This window comes from Dama dama, chromosome 25, assembly GCF_033118175.1.
Source record: "Dama dama isolate Ldn47 chromosome 25, ASM3311817v1, whole genome shotgun sequence".
NCBI lineage: Eukaryota > Metazoa > Chordata > Mammalia > Artiodactyla > Cervidae > Dama > Dama dama.
The window spans coordinates 67,659,010-67,675,680 of NC_083705.1; the positions used below are offsets into that span (position 1 = coordinate 67,659,010).

At 44.6% G+C, this 16,671-nt stretch overlaps 1 protein-coding gene and 1 non-coding gene across 2 annotated transcripts in view; both read left to right on the top strand.

The window, feature by feature from the left end:
• Positions 1–16,671, top strand: part of CTNND2 (catenin delta 2) — a 1,052,580-nt gene that overhangs the window by 962,798 nt on the left and 73,111 nt on the right. The window lies entirely within an intron of this gene.
• LOC133046919 (U6 spliceosomal RNA) lies at positions 2,415–2,521 on the top strand. Its single transcript, XR_009690614.1, has one exon. It is a non-coding gene; the product is annotated as a U6 spliceosomal RNA (small nuclear RNA).

Below are 16,671 nucleotides of genomic sequence, written 5' to 3' on the forward strand. Positions count from 1 at the left end.
CAGAAGCAGCTACAGGAAGCCTAATCCAAAAATAAAATGCCTAGCCACAGGTGGATAGGCATTTCTTGGCTCATTAACTGAAGATAGGTTTCTTTCATAATTGTATTCTTTCTTTTCCCCTCTGAGTAAAACAGACAAGAGATAGTATTGTTTCTTTTTTGAGTGCTACTGACAAATATAGAACCATATACAGTCAAATAATTTTAGATTTATCTGTAGGTCATATGTGTGCAGCACTTTGAAGTTTGTCTTACTTAAGGACAGTAAACAGAGCTTATTCAGACACGGCTTTCCCAGTGGCTTAGTGGTAAAGAATCTGCCTGCGATGCAGGGGAACACGTCAGGAGCTGAGGGTTCAATTCCTGGGTCCAGAAGACACTCTGGAGAAGGAAATGGCAATCCACTCCAGTATTCTTGCCTGGAAAATCCCATGGACAGAGGTGCCTGGTAATCTACAGTCCTTGGGGTCACAAAGAGTCAAACATGACTTAGCAACTAATCACACACAACATTCATACACTACAGTTGTGGTATCAGGCCTGTAGATCCACCCCAGGACAAAATACGGCAGTAGGGTGGGGAGAGGGTCGGTCGGTTGAGATTGATGAGCAGTGTGGATTTCCATCCACTGGTCTAGACTCTCTCCTTGGGTGTTATTTGCTTTGCTTCTATTTCCTAAAGCTCATTATTCTGCATGGTCACATTTTGCTATTGAAATTTTCATCTGTCAAGTAATTTGTGTGTGTATGTAGTCATCCCTTATCATAGTGCTTCTGGGAATCAATGAATCCCTACAAAGAGGACAGTATACCTACTCATTCTGTCTTGTTCAGTTTTCCATGTGTCAGAAATTGTTTTAGGGATGCATATGTGAAATGCCAAGTTATTTATCCATGGAGTATATTATAATGAAAATGAATGGAAATGCTTCTTTGCTAGTACATTTATAAACACAGCAGGAATAGCTACCTCCCCTTGATACCATCCATACAAATGGTCTGGTAGTGAACTTAGCTTTCATTTCTCGCTTCTGTGCAGGTCTTGGCAGGAGAGTTTGTCAAACATTTAGAAGTGAGAATAACCTACAGTGACAGAAATGCTTCCAAGAGATATAAATCTAATTGATAGAAGACCACTGGAGACACTTGTAGTCAAGCTTACCTTATTTTACAGGAAAAAAAAATATTTCTCTTCTTCTTTCTTTTGCAATTCTAAGTAAGGTTCAACCAAATTACAGTTCTATTTATAGATAGATAGATGAGATGGGTACAGATAGAGATGACTTCTGTGGTGGTCCAGTGGTTAAAAATCTGCCTCCCAGTGCAGGAGACACAGGAGATGTGGGTACGATCCCCGGGTCAGGAAGATCCCCTGGAGGAGGAAACAGCAATCCAGTCCAGTATTCTTGCCTGGAGAATCCTATGAACAGAGGAGCCTGGCAGGCTACAATCCATGGGGTCACAAAGAGTCGGACAGGACTGAGCCACTGAGCCCACACGCATAGATATAGGTATTGATATTGGAAGCAGAGAGTTTTGTGACTTTTTCTTATAGACTGAGTACTGTTTTCATTCATTTGAATTTTAGTTGACTGTGGGTGAATGATTTTCTTAATGTTATATAAAACTGGATTTTGTAGGCCACCAGAGTTTCTGGAAGCAATGTGATTTTTATTCCCAGGCCATTTTGAGAAATTCATGTGACACATGCAAAAATGGGAAGTCACGGTGGTTCTGCTTTCAAATTCCCAACAGCATTTGTATGTGTGTTTGTAGTATTGATGGTCCACACAGCCCACCCCATTAAGCAGTCCATATTCTCCCTGTAAGCTTCTCATTTCCTCTAGTTTCTTAGCTGCTCCATGAATGAGGCTGTTCCCTGGTCTTGCTAGCATCCTGAGACAACTGCCATATATGAAGAGGCTGGAGGGAGGGTGTTGGCAGAGGCATGTGGTTTTCCATAATGCAGATTAAAGGATAAAGTCGTAGGTATATAGGTAGACCTATGTCACAGCAATATAGCCCAAGCAGGGACTCCACACACTGAGATTAAGTGAGAAAGGCTCAACGTGGAATCGCCTTTGGGAACAGCCTGGACACATGTTCAGACTTGACCCCAGACTTCTTAAGGCCAAGTCTCTGGTGTGGAACCTGATCATCTCTGTGTCTCCAAAGCTCCACAGGCAGTTCTAACACCAGTCAGGGCGGAGATCCTGTTCACACTACTGTGTTAGCTCCCACTAAGCCAGCGATTTCCTCTTATGAACATACACTGCCCTTTTCAAGCTTGCTGGGCCACTTCGTACTGAACCCTAAATGTTTGTTTACTAAAGGGCATTAGTATCTTCAGAAGACTTAGGTCAAGTGCCACTAAGGTTGTTCAACTTAAAATACAGAACTTAAAATACAGAAGCAGCACTCACTTCTTCAGAACATGCACTAAAATTGGAACGATACAGAGAAGATTAGCATGGCCCTTGTGCAAGGATGACACACACATTAATGAAGCATTTCTTATTTTTAGAGAAGAACACTTCGTTACCAAAGGGTAAGCGGTGGAGGGATAAATGGGGAGTGTGGGATTAGCAGATGTGTACTGCCGTGTGTAAAACAGATAAACAATGAGGATTTACTGTGTAACGGAGGGAACTACAGTCAATATCTTGTAATAACCTATAATGGAAAATAATTGAAAAATGGAAAATGTGTGTATGTATAACAGAATCATACACAAAGTGATGTAGTAAATCACGTTGCTATATACCTGAAACTAACACAAATTGTAAATCAACTGTAATTCAATTTTAAAAAGAAACTTAAAAAAAAAAAGAAACAAGAGACTGACTGACCAACTGCGACGTATGGGTCTTATTAAAACAAAATGTATAACAACTAAAACTAATGAAACAATCGGGTGCTTTGGAAAAAATAGAAGCCACTTGGAGAGGAAATGTCTTTATTTTGAAATAAGTTGATGGCATCACCAACTCGATGGACAAGAGTTTGAGCAAGCTCCAGGAGTTGGTGATGGACAGGGAAGTGCTGCCATCCATGGGGTCGCAAAGAGTCGGACACGACTGAGCAACTGAACTGAATTGATATAAACTATATCAGCTTCTATAACTCATTAGATACAGGAATAGAGCTCAACTTTTCCCAGATTCATTTAAATTTATTCTGCGTCTCACTTGTCAATGTTTCTTTCTTTAAATTTACTGGATTGTAGTTGATTTACAGTGTTGTGTTAGTTTCAGATATACAGCAAACTGATTTACTTCTACGTGGGTTCGTTCATTTTCAGATTCTCTTCTCATGTAGGTTCTCACAGAATATTGAGCTCCCTGTGTTATACAGTAGGCCCTTGTTAGTTATCTATCTTATATATAATAAGTAGTGTGTGTATGTTAATCCCAAGCTCTTAATTTATCCCTCTCTCCCCACATTTCCCCTTTGGTAACCATAAATTTGCCTTCAATGTCTGTAAGTCTGTTTTTCAATATTTCTTTAGTAATAATCCAAGTTAACTCAGTGATACTCACTGAGTGATAGCCATATTAAAGGCTTCATGCTAGGTACTATGATTGAAAGTGAAAGTGTTAGTCACTCAGTCGTGTCTGGCTCTTCGCGACCCCGTGGACCCCCACCAGCTTCCCCTGTCCGTGGAATTCTCCCAGCAGGAATACTGGAGTAGGTTGCCATTCCCTTCTCCAGGGAATCTTCCCAACCCAGGGATCAAGCCTGGGTCTCCTGCACTGCAGGCAGATTCATTACCGTCTGAGCCACCAGGGCGGCTATGATTCCAAGATGGCATTTATTTAAATTCTCAAAAGAAGATTCACTAATAATATTGAGATGTGAAGGACTTTTATTCAGAAATAAAATCTGTTGCTCAGACACCTAATTTTTTTGTTGTTGTTGTTCTACCAGTTTATTGCTACCAACCCATCTCCCTCCACCCTCATGCACACATTCTCAGCCATGTAACCCCATAGACTGCAGCCCGCCAGGCTCCTCTGTCCATGGACTTTTCCAGGCAAGAATGCTGGAGTGGGTTGCCATTTCCTTCTCCAAGACACCTAATTTTGATTCAGGCATTTCTTAGCAAAGGAAGAATGGTAGGAGACAGCCCAGTCCCAGCTCCATGGCCTAGGGTCCCAGCCCAGGACCCAATCCTCAAGACCTGGTGTGTCTAAGAACCCACACAACCACTTGTGCCATGACCTTGGGCACGAACTTCTTTCTGCAGCCAGGAAACCAGCTCAAAGGCAACTTGGTGGTGCAGTTGCCCTCCCATCAGTGAGCCCACCGTAAGCCCTGTCTGGCCGGGTGGTTGCGGCATTCCTCTCTGTAGTCCTGACGCACATCACCATCCCCAGCAGTCTTACATGTGAGCCAGTAGCAGTTCAATCTCTCCAGGCTTTGCTCTTCATTACATGAGTTTTCTTTCTCCAAAGCCAAAGCCAAAGACCACTTAGCATGGTACCACCAAGTACAATCAGCCTCTAAAAGAGCCACCACTGGCTTGCCTCAATATACCCAGCAACTGGCTTCAGATCAGATTGTGGGAGGAAAACTTTTGTACCAACTTGGGTCTTAGCGGTCAGGGGCAATGAGAGGGAATGCAAGTTAATTGACAATAGAAGAGCAGGAGAAAAGATAGCATCTATTCACATGCATTCAGGGTACTCAATAATCTGAGTAATTCACTGAACAACCAAGAGTAATGCTTTATATATCAGCGTAATAGTGGGAAGGAGGGGAAAATGGGGTTTCTAGGGGAAATAAATGGAGGCTCTGGTAGCTTCTATAAAATGTATATATACAATTTCTCATCGCCATGCTAATGGTCATTCTCCTTCTTGGCTGGAAGCTCCCCAGAGAGAGGATTGATGGCAGCTTCCTTCTCAAAAAGCTCTGCAATTGGTCAGATAAGGGGGACTCCAAAAGGCATGTCTCTGAATCTGCTGTATCCCAGATGTTTCCCGTTTAAAATAATCTTTATTTCATTCCACTGTGTCCCTTTAATATTGCAGTAGTATTTGTCTAGGGAGCCTTCGGAGAAGGCAATGACACCCCACTCCAGTACTCTGGCCTGGAAATTCCCATGGATGGAGGAGCCTGGTAGGCTGCAGTCCATGGGATCGCTAAGAGTCGGATACGACTGAGCAACTTCACTTTCATTTTTCACTTTCATGCATTGGAGAAGGAAATGGCAACCCACTCCAGTGTTCTTGCCTGGAGAATCCCAGGGATGGGGGAGCCTGGTGGGCTGCCATCTATGGGGCTGCACAGAGTCAGACACGACTGAAGGGACTTAGCAGCAGCAGCAGGGAGCCTTACTTGTAGCTCCAGTTCCTATGTCCTTAATCCCATATTCTCAGACCTTTCCACTTCATTCATTCCTCAGTTAAGCCTATGGTGGGAAAGAGATGATTTAGGTCTTGCCAGACCTCAAGCCAGGATTCCCAAGTGGTGCTAGTGGTAACCGGCCTGCCAATGCAGAGATATAAGAGATGTAGGTTCCATCCCTGGGTTGGAAAGATCCCCTGGAGGAGGAAATGGCAACCCACTCCAGTTTTCTTGCCTGGAGAATCACATGGACAGAAGAGCCTGGTGGGCTGCAATCCATGGGGTCACAGAGAGTTGGACACGACTGAAGTGACTTAGCACGCACGCACAGACCTCAAGCCAGCATTCGTGTGACAGGTGGCAGCTCTGATGGTTCTCATCACTAGAGCTTCAGCCAGCCAAGTAGCTGGTACAAAACCCGGGCCTTGTCTCAAAAACCAATTCGAAGCTCTCAGTCTACTGATTAACCTTGGAGAGTACAGTAAAAGTAATACACCAAAAATAGACTATATGATGCGATGGCAATGTCTCTACTCTTTGGATACATGTAAACACAGAACTAACCGGGACCACTCAGTGTGGGGCAAGGCTTCCCTAATGGCTTAGTGGTAAAGACTCCACCTTCAACACAGGAGACATGGGAGATGCGAGTTCGATCCCTGGGTCGGGAGGAGGAAATGGCAACCCACTCCAGTATTCTTGCCTGGGAAATCCCATGAACAGAGGACCTGGCAGGCTACATTTCATGTCACGGAAGAGTCAGACACGACTTAGTTACTAAACAGCAGAGTGGGGCAAATAGCTCTTCATGATAATATTCTTCTAATACAGAAAAATAAATGATGCCTCTCACAGAGACCCTGAAGCATCTAGAAAATACTGAATTGCATTTACTGTGTAACAAGCCTTCAACTTTTATAGACGTCACTCACAGCAGGACCAGACCAAGGGGGAGTTCTCTTTTCAAGGGAGGAAATAGTGATTCAGATGGGTGGGAGGCAAGGAACAGGATGAGCTGTCAGGTTGGGGCTGAGAGTTGATACACATGAGCTGGAACCACGAGATGGGGTTTTGCAGAGGGCCCCTGATGAAGGTAACTGCAAATGTGTTTCTTGCCCTTGGTATCTTTGATATTACTTTTTAGTGTCTTTTCCTGTTGCTGACTTTAAACAAATTTTTTAAATTTTGTATTGGCGTATAGTTGATTTACAATGTTGCATGAGTTTCAGGGGTACAGCAAAGTGGTTTCAGTTCAGTTCAGTTCAATCGCTCAGTCGTGTCTGACTCTTTGCGACCCCATGAATCGCAGCACGCCAGACCTCCCTGTCCATCACAAACTCCCAGAGTTTACTCAAACGGTGGTCTGGTATTCCCATCTCCTTCAGAATTTTCCACAGTTTATTGTGATCCACACAGTCAAAGGCTTTGGCGTAGTCAATAAAGCAGAAATAGATGTTTTTCTGGAACTCTCTTGCTTTTTCAATGATCCAGCGGATATCGGCAATTTGATCTCTGGTTCCTCCGCCTTTTCTAAAACCAGCTTGAATATCTGGAAGTTCTCGGTTCACGTATTGCTGAAGCCTGGCTTGGAGAATTTTGAGCGTTACTTTACTAGCGTGTGAGATGAGTGCAATTGTGCAGTAGTTTGAGCATTCTTTGGGATTGCCTTTCTTAGGGATTGGAATGAAAACTGCCCTTTTCCAGTCCTGTGGCCACTTCTGAGTTTTCCAAATTTGCTGGCATATTGAGTGCAGCACTTTCACAGCATCATCTTTCAGGATTTGAAATAGCTCAACTGGAATTTCATCACCTCCACTAGCTTTGTTCATAATGATGCTTTCTAAGGCCCACTTGACTTCACATTCCAGGATGTCTGGCTCTAGGTGAGCGATCACACCATTGTGATTATCTGGGTCATGAAGATCTTTTTTGTACAGTTCTTCTGTGTATTCTTGCCACCTCTTCTTAATATCATCTGCTTCTGTTAGGTCCACACCATTTCTGTCCTTTATTGAGCCCATTTTTGCATGAAATGCTCCCTTGGTATCTCTAATTTTCTTGAAGAGATCTCTGGTCTTTCCCATTCTGTTGTTTTCCTCTATTTCTTTGCATTGATCGCTGAGGAAGGCTTTCTTATCTCTCCTTGCTATTCTTTGGAACTCTGCATTCAAATGGGAATATCTTTCCTTTTCTCCTTTGCTTTTTGCTTCTCTTCATTTCACAGCTATTTGTAAGGCCTCCTCAGACAACCATTTTGCTTTTTTGCATTTCTTTTCCATGGGGATGGTCTTGATCCCTGTCTCCTGTACAATGTCACGAACCTCCGTCCATAGTTCATCAGGCTCTCAGTCTATGAGATCTAGTCCTTTAAATCTATTTCTCACTTCCACTGTATATTCATAAGGGATTTGATTTATGTCATACCTGAATGGTCTAGTGGTTATCCCTACTCTCTTCAGTTTAAGTCTGAATTTGGCAATAAGGAGTTCATGATCTGAGCCACTGTCAGCTCCTGGTCTTGTTTTTGCTGACTATATAGCAAAGTGGTTTAGTTATACATATATCCATCCTTTTTCAGATCCTTTATCTTATAAGTTATTACAGAATATTGAGTAGAGCTCCTTGTGCCATACAGTAGGTCCTTGTTGGTTATCATTTGTATACATAGTAGGGTGTATATGTTCATCACAACCTCGTAATTTATCCGCCGCCCCCCCCAACTTTTTCCTTTGTTAACCATAAGTTTGTTTTCTAAGTCTCTGAGTCTGTCTGTTTCTGTGTTGCAAATAAGTTCATTGGTATCATTTTTTAGATTCCACATGTAAGTGGTTATCATGCGATGTTTGCCTTTCTCTGGCTGACTTACTTCTCCTTGCTGACCTTTTATTTCCGGCTCAGTGATCAGAGGTGTTACTGTCCACTTTCTCGCTTAAATCACTTGGGCAGAGTACTTCTTCTCTGTGTCTTTGATTCTTCCTGTTTGAAATGGAGATGAACATAGTGTCGATCTCATAGGACAGTGGTGAGAAATAAAGACATAAGGAGTACTTGGGACCATACCTGAGACCCTGAATTAACCACTAGTTAACTGAGTTATCACTAGTCTTATGCCTCATGGCAACAGCAGCACCGCTAGTTCTTACTAGCATTAGTTCTGGCAGTAGTGTCTGACTCACTTTTGCACCTGCATGGGTTCCCCCCAGTCCAATGGAGGCTCCTAGGCAATGGTGATTCAGTGCATCTGTTCTGTGAAAAACAGGTTAAAAGCTCTCAGTTTAAAGTTATCTCAGGCCTATTTGCAGTGAGGCCTTTTTTTCCAAAGCCCATTTTTCACTTTATTGTAGACATAAATCTTTTTTTATGCAGATGCTTAAAAATTTTTCCCAGTGAAAAACATATTCCTTTCACGAAGACTTTCTATTGAGCCATCATATCTCTATTCTCCCAAGGAGCCCACTGGCAAATAATGGGACACTGAGGGACAATGTTGGCAATGAGGAACTGAAATGACACGAGGAGCTGGAATCCCTGGTACCTATAATTATATTCACCTGCACATGTGCAGAGCTTGATAAAAAGAAAGAACCTGTTTTGTTATTCCTTAATTTTAAAAGGAAAGAATGCCAAGAACTCTAAGGCTTAATGACCAAAACAAGCATGCCTGAAACAGATTCAGACACATGAGTGCAAAGTAGCAGATCAAATACGTTTTGTGACCGGGTACTTGTGGCTCAGCTGGTAAAGAATCTGCCTGCAATGTGGGAGACCTGGGTTCGATCCCTGGATTGGGAAGATCCCCTGGAGAAAGGAAAGGCTACCCACTCCAGTATTATTGCCTGGGTCGCAAAGAGTCAGACACAACTGAGTGACTCACTCATTCACTCACTCACACCCTCCAAGGGGTTCCATCTTTGTCTCTCTTTGATATGCTGTTGTCTGTGTACCATCTTTATGGTGCAACAAAAAGGACCATCTCATGGTGTCACCAGTGAACCACAAAAAAATTGCAGGTAAAATGCACAGTTTTAGGCAAATCCTTTGAGATGAGGATTCCCTGGATGGGTTTGACTGCATTTTCCAGTGTAGTTGAATTCCTTCTTTGGTACTGAATCTGCTCTGCTTTATACCAAAGAGCTCAGCCTCCTCCTACAGAGATTGAAATTCATCTGTTTCACTCATGGCATCATTTAAGCTTGTTCTTTTCCTCTGATACTTCTTTTATAAGCTTGCCTCCACTTACAAAACCATCAAAGCCTGGAAAGAAATTATTTGACAAGAAAAAAAGAAAAGCACCTTTAGTGTAAGTTTCCAATGAGACCAAATCAATGAGCCACCTGAGGTGAAGTTGGCCCGGCAGTGAGCTTACAGCCAGTCCTGTGTATCATCCTTTCCCTGTCCTAATTTCTCTTTGAAACTTTCAGAAAGTTGTGTACATCCAGTCATATCATTAAGAGGCTGATTGAATCTAAAACCAAACTGTTGCCCTGTTTGTGTCTGGTGTAGTCTAAATAGGAAAAAAATAAATCAACTCGTGGGAGGAAAAAAGCGTGATAGGCACAAGCCAAAAGTCACACCTTGTTAATGAAAACATGCAAAACTTTTGTTAGGTAATATTGATAATTATTATAGCCTACCTAATGAAGGCAAAGGGCAAAAGGCTTATTGCTTCAAATACCCTTTCCCACCTGAGTTTCTCATGAGAAAATAAACAGTGGTGCTCAGTGGCGTCCAAGGCTGGCCCCCCAATCAATCTCATTAGAATATTAGCTGTTCCAAGGCTGGCTCCCCAATCTCATTAGAATAGCTGTTACTAGAACCAGGCTGTTTCCTGTTCCATTTGGCAAAGGACGGCACCGCTCAATGGAGCTTTGTCAGAGTCTCAGGAGGGTGAGGCAATGTCAGTTCTTCTGGAAGCTTGTTTTTCTTAACTTTTTACTTTGTATTGGGGTATAGCCAGTTAACAAGCAATGTTCTGACAGTTTCAGGTGGACAGTGAGGGGACTCTGCTCTACATGTATCCACTCTCCCCCAGATTCCCCTCCCATCCAGGCGGCCACACAGCGTTGAGCAGAGTTCTCTGTGCTATGCAGTGGGTCCTTGTTGGTTATCCATTTTCAGCATAGCAGTGTGTACACGTCGATCCCAAACTCTGTGACTATCCCTTCCCCCATCCTTCCACTTGGCAACCATAGATTGTTCCCTAAGTCTGTGAGACACTTTCTGTTTGGTAAGCGGGTTCGTTTGTATCATTTCTTTTTAGATTCCACCTATAAGGGATATCATATGATGTTTCTCTTTCTCTGTCTGAGTTATTTCACTCAGCATGACACTCTCTAGAAGTTTGTTTTGAGTGTCCCAGGTGGCGCTAGTAAAGAAGTGGACCACCCCCTGTGATTAAAGTCAGTGCAGTGGTAAAGTCAGTGCAGAGACATGAGAGGCGAATTCTGTCCGTGGGTCAGGAAGATCCCCTGGAGGATGGCATGGCAACCCACTCCAGTATTCCTGCCTGGAGAATCCCATGGACAGAGAAGCCTGGCAGGCTACACAGTCCAGAGCGTCGCAAAGAGCCAGACATGACTGAAGTGACTTAGTACTCCCGCACATAGTTGTTTGAGGCGGGTCTTTCAATGCCTGGACTTGCCACGGTTCAGGATTGGCAGAAAAGGGAGTTCAGGGCATCACAGGGCACAGACCATCTGTTGATGTTTTTCACGGGAGACTTCATGAACCTTTCCCAGAGGTTCCATAACAGTCAAGCTATTTGCCTGGGCTAGAGTCTCCTGGAGTGGTAAGCACAATTCATGAGGACGATGAGATCATTAGGTGATATTCCTGGAGACCATCAGCTGACTTGGAGCCTCCTTGTCCGAGCTGTGTGTGCACGAAGGGATGATGGGGAGTTGGAAGCAGAGGGTTTCCGTTCTCTGTAGTCTGAAAGGGAACATGCATCTCCAAGACCGCCTGTTTCATGGTGGATGGATAGCCAGATGACACTGAGGGGAAATGGAAGCTCAGATAGCACCAAGCTGTCAGTTGTCCAAAGTTGCTTTTCATTTAACTTTAGCAGCATTTGGGCCCCAGGGTCCCCACCTCTCCAGCCACACTCAATTACTCCTTCCCAAGTAGGTGTGGAAAGTGTGGCGGGGGGCGGGTCTCGGTTCTCAAGGACGGGGTGTTTCAGGTAGAGACCCATCCCTGGCCCAAGAAACCACACTGATGTATTTATTCCCAGATGTTCAGATTACAGTGCACACTCTAAGTGGCTGTGGAAATGCACAGAAAATAAGCATAACAGGGTGACAAGGCCTTTAAACACACAGCTCTCAGTTGTGAAGAAATGCGTGAGCAAAACTTGAGCATGTTTAACATAAAGTTAATTTTGAAGTTTATTCTCAATTGCTTTGGATCATAGGTCTGGTCATGTCACTCCTGTTTGCCTTTTGAATGAGTCTGAGGCTCAGTGGTAAAGAATCCACCTGCTAAAGCAGGACACTCGGGTTCAATACCTGAGTCAGGAAGATCTCCTGGAGGAGGATATGGCCTGGGAAATGCCATGGGCAGCGGAGCCTAGCAGCCTATACCCCATGGGTCATCAAGAGTCAGACACGACTTAGTGGCTGAACACCAAGGCCAAGAGAATCTCAGACTATCAATAAATATTTGTTGTATGAACAAACAACTAGTATCATGCTTTACGTTCACAGGTCATACGCATTACAGAGTCTGTAGCTACAAAAAAATAAATCTAATTCTATAAGAGCAGAGAGGAATGTCTCAGTTCTCATTGAAAAAAATCTCTTGTCATTCTGATTTCCTAGTGTTAGAACATTCATATACCCTACAGACTTATTTATTAGTGTCAAAGGTCTGTATTTTTGATTTCTCACTTTTTTTCCCACTAGAGGTAGGCATGCCAGGAGAAGTTTCAAATGCATGGATTGAATCCGTGATTCACTGTGTGGTTGAAGCTCCTGTCCATCAAGGCCCAGGTTCTGGTCCCTTCATCTGCACTCCCTACCATGATGAGTGAAGTCAACCATGGAGTTAGTTGTGCATCCATCGTTCACGTGCTCCTTGTCCTGGCCGGGTTGTAGTATGGCCAATTGCTTGTCTTCCGTCCAGAATTCTCTTCAATTTCAATTTGCTCTTTTTTCTTTCTGCATATTCTACATCCATCCTAGAGCTGGCAGCATATTTTAATAAAGAACCTTCTTGAGACCCTTGAGAAGGAGAGCCACCAGCCCACCTGGGGGTTTGCTTTAGAATGCACACCTGCTCGGGTTGGTGGAGTGGGTGGTATAGAAATGAACAAAGACCAGCCAAATGAGAAAAGCGAAGGCTGTCTGTTCTAAGCATCTTGTAGCAGGGGAGTCCGCCACCATCACTTGTGTTTGGCCGAGACTCACAGGCAGGCAGGGTAGCTGGAAAGCTTCATATCGGAGAAAAGGGGACATTTATGGGGGCCCCAATGAGAGGTTGCTGGCCTGAGGAAGCTGGAGGAAGGCCAAGGAGAAGTGGACCACCCCCTGTGATTAACTAGGGGTGCGTGTTTGACTTTCTCTGGTTGGTTTTCAGTTGGTCCCCAAGTTGACTGTGACCCCATGGACTGTATAGCCTGCCAGGCTCCTTTGTCCATGGGATTTTCCAGGCAAGAATACTGGAGTGGGTTGCCATTTCCACCTCCAGGGGAATCTTCCCAACCCAGGGGTTGAAACCGCATCTCTTATGTCTCCTGCATTGAGAGGCGGATTCTTTACCACTGTGCCACCTGGGAAGCTCAAGCTGTCACTTATTAATCAAGTACTAGCCATTTGAGGACAGTTGTTCCAGAAGTGACTGTTTAGCTCTCCGGATTGTCATGAGAGATAACATGACTTTCCTGTCAGTCTACCTTAGAGCAGGCTGCCTTCCTGAGTTTACTCTATAAAGAGCTGTTTTCCTGGGCAGGTTGCTTCAGGTTGGGGATCAAAGTTCTGCTTTTATATGTGGTCTGACCACTGTCCATTTGTATGCAGGCGAATTCTTTACCACTGAGTCACCTTGGAAGCCCAACCAGAATGTTAGCCCGCAGGAAAGAGTTAGCGTAATTTCTTGTCTCTTTGGATCTGTTTTCCACTGGGACCTGAGTTGGTGGATAACTCTGAGTATGTTTTTTTAGCAAAAAAAGTATTCATGAATTCTTGGTCTCAAGGTCTAGGGACTCGCAGACCTCAGTGAAGAAAGAAGAAATATATGGTTTGAAAGAAGAAAGAAATACATCAGAGTTTGGTAGAGCGGGAAGGAAAAATTGCATTCAGTTAGAACTCCTCAGACTAACAACATGTACACAGTTCTATTGTCCAAACCACTTAAAAAACAAATTGCTAAGAAGAGATTATTGAAAAGGTGCTTTATTGAAGCCATTAGATTCTTTCATTGAACATTTGTTGGACCCCATTATGTGCCTGGCCCTGGAAATATCTCCACTATTATTTGTTAACTGCAGTCTGTAATCACACAGGGGAAAACATCATATATTTTCACTAAGACTGAATAGCTAAGGCCAACAAATTTAATATTTCAATGAAATTACTAACTTCCAGGAGAGATACACAGTGAGACAATCCTTGCTTAAGGAAAAAGCACTCTTCATGTTCCTTTTGTGCAAGTGGTCTTGAAACCAATTATTTATTGAACATATACATGCCCAAGGGACTGTCTGGAAAATGGAAAGTATTTCCAGACTTGAAGGAATTTAAGGAAGCATTGTAGATAAGAGGTGGATGCGTACATCAGCATTGCATTGTGTGCATGTGTGCTCAGTCACCTCAGTTGTGTCCAACTCTTTGCAACCCCATGGACTATAGCCCACCAGAATGCTCTGTCCATGGGATTCTCCAGGCAAGAACACTGGAGTAGGTTGCTGTGCCCTCCTCCAGGGGATATTCCTGACCTGGGAATTGAACCTGCGTCTGCCTACGTCTCCTGCATTGCAGATGGATCCTTTACCCACTGAGCCACGTGGGAAACCCCAGCCTTGCATTGGTAGATGGTGAATGTGCCTCCTGCAGGGAAAACACACAAGGAATCCCTGGGGTCTCCTTGCGGAGGGTGCTATTTCCCTGTGGCTGGTGAGAAAGGGAGTTATCATAACACATTTGACAAGTCTTAACATTTCCATTTGTCAGGTTGAAAGTACACCGTCCATGCCAGTGCATGTTTAGACATTTATTTTTCTTATATTACACTCGAGACAAGTGAGAGAGGAAGTTTGACAAGCAATTTGTGCTATGTCAGTTACACCAAATCACAGCCCATGTCTGCCCCTCTAATCACACAAAGCCCATGAGGCGTGAAGTTCCAGGGGTTCATGAGGTTACTGAGAAGCATGGAAAAGACACAAGGAGACGTTAGCAAACAGAATCTTCTCATCCGTCACTTGCTATGACTGTCTCGTGATGTTTAGAAGTGACTCATCTTCACCCATCTCTAGGGGCTCCCTGGTGTGTGCTAAGTCGCTTCAGTCATGTCTGATTCCTTGCAATCCCATGGGCTATAGCCCGCCAGGCTCCTCTGTCCATGGGGATCCTCCAGGCAAGAATACTGGAGTGGGTTGCCTTGCCCTCCTCCAGGGGATCTTCCCAATCAGGGATGGAACCCACATCTGTGGCTCCTGCATTGCTGGTGGCTTCTTTACCTCTGAGCCCTGGGGAAGCCTGGTTACCTGGTGTTATAAGGTAAATGTTCATGCCCTGCCCCCCACCCCCTGCCGAATCCATTCAGTGAAGCCTTAACCCCCAATTTGAAGGTATTCAGAGATGGGACCATTAGGAGTTGCTTATGCTTGGATGAGATCATGAGGGTGAGGCCCTCCTGATGGGATTAGTGCCCTTAGAAGGAGAGGATGTGAAAAACTGGGGAAAGGCCATGTGAGCACATGGAGAAAAGTGCTGTCTACAGGCCCGGAATGCCAGGAACCCTGCCTCCCAGCACCTTAATCGTGGCCTGCCCCTCCTTAGCTAAGCTGCCCAGTCTGTATTATTATGTCACATAGCAGCCCAAGATGACGAAGATCTGTTTTTCCTGAGTCTCTAGAGCAGTGACTGTCAGCAAGGCACCATTCTGCACCTGCATCCCACCCATCGTCCCACACCAGGCGGTATTTGGCCAGGTCTGGAGATGCTTTTTGTCGTTATACTGGGTTTGCTCCTGAGATCTAGTGTATAGAGGCCAGGGACGCTGCTGGCCATCCAGTATACAGGACATTCCCCCTGCCCCCCACCCACGGTAAAGCATGATGTAGCCAGTCATGTATGCATGTGAGAGTTGGACTATAGAGAAAGTTGAACACTGAAGAATTGATGCTTTTGAACTGTGGTGTTGGAGAAGACTCTTGAGAGTCCCTTGGAATGCAAGGAGATCCAACCAGTCCATCCTAAAGGAGATCAGTCCTGGGTGTTCATTGGAAGGACTGATGCTGAAGCTGAAACTCCAATCCTTTGGCCACCTGGTGCGAAAAGCTGACCCATTGGAAAAGTCCCTGATGCTGGGAGGGATTGGGGGGAGGAGGAGAAGGGGACAACAGAGGATGAGATGGTTGGCTGGCATCACCGACTCAATGGGCATGAGTTTGAGTAAACTCCGGGAGTTGGTGATGGACGGGGAGGCCTGGCGTGCTGCGGTCCATGGGGTTGCTAAGTGTTGGACACGACTGAGCGACTGGACTGAACTGAACTGAGCCCCAAAGAGCCATAATGCCAAAACTGAGGAAAATGACTCCACATTTGGTACAAACATCTCCCCCAAAGCCCTGGCAAACCCCACTTCTCTTCAACAGCATTATTAACTTCTGTCTTTGTCTGATAATTCCAGAAACCACCCTGACTAGGTGGTTTGATTAGGAAGCCCGTCAAAGCACTGCTTGTGAGGCCAGATGACTTGAGCTGGAAATAGCAGATGTGGCCCCTGCAAGTGGTCGAGCTGTACCCCCTCATCCGTGGTTGAGTCCGCACACCGTCCTCTCCCTGTGGGCTCACGCCAGGGTGCGGGGGGAGTTCTAGCAGCTCACACGTGTGTGTGATGGGCATCCCCAGGATGGCTGCTGGCACCAAGAGAGAATGTTCCTAAAGCCCTCCTGTAGCCAGCTCTCTTCAAACCATTTCTCTTGCTCTGCTTAGACCCTTGTGGTTTCCTGGGCAACTCAACGCATTACTGAAAAATATATGCCTGCAAGATTTTGATGGTAAAAATAAAACAACTTCGCGTTAAATTTGGGACTTGTGTTCGAGATCATTCAAAGCTCTGAAAGCAACCCCCTTCGCTTGTGCTTCAGTTTTAAGTCCGA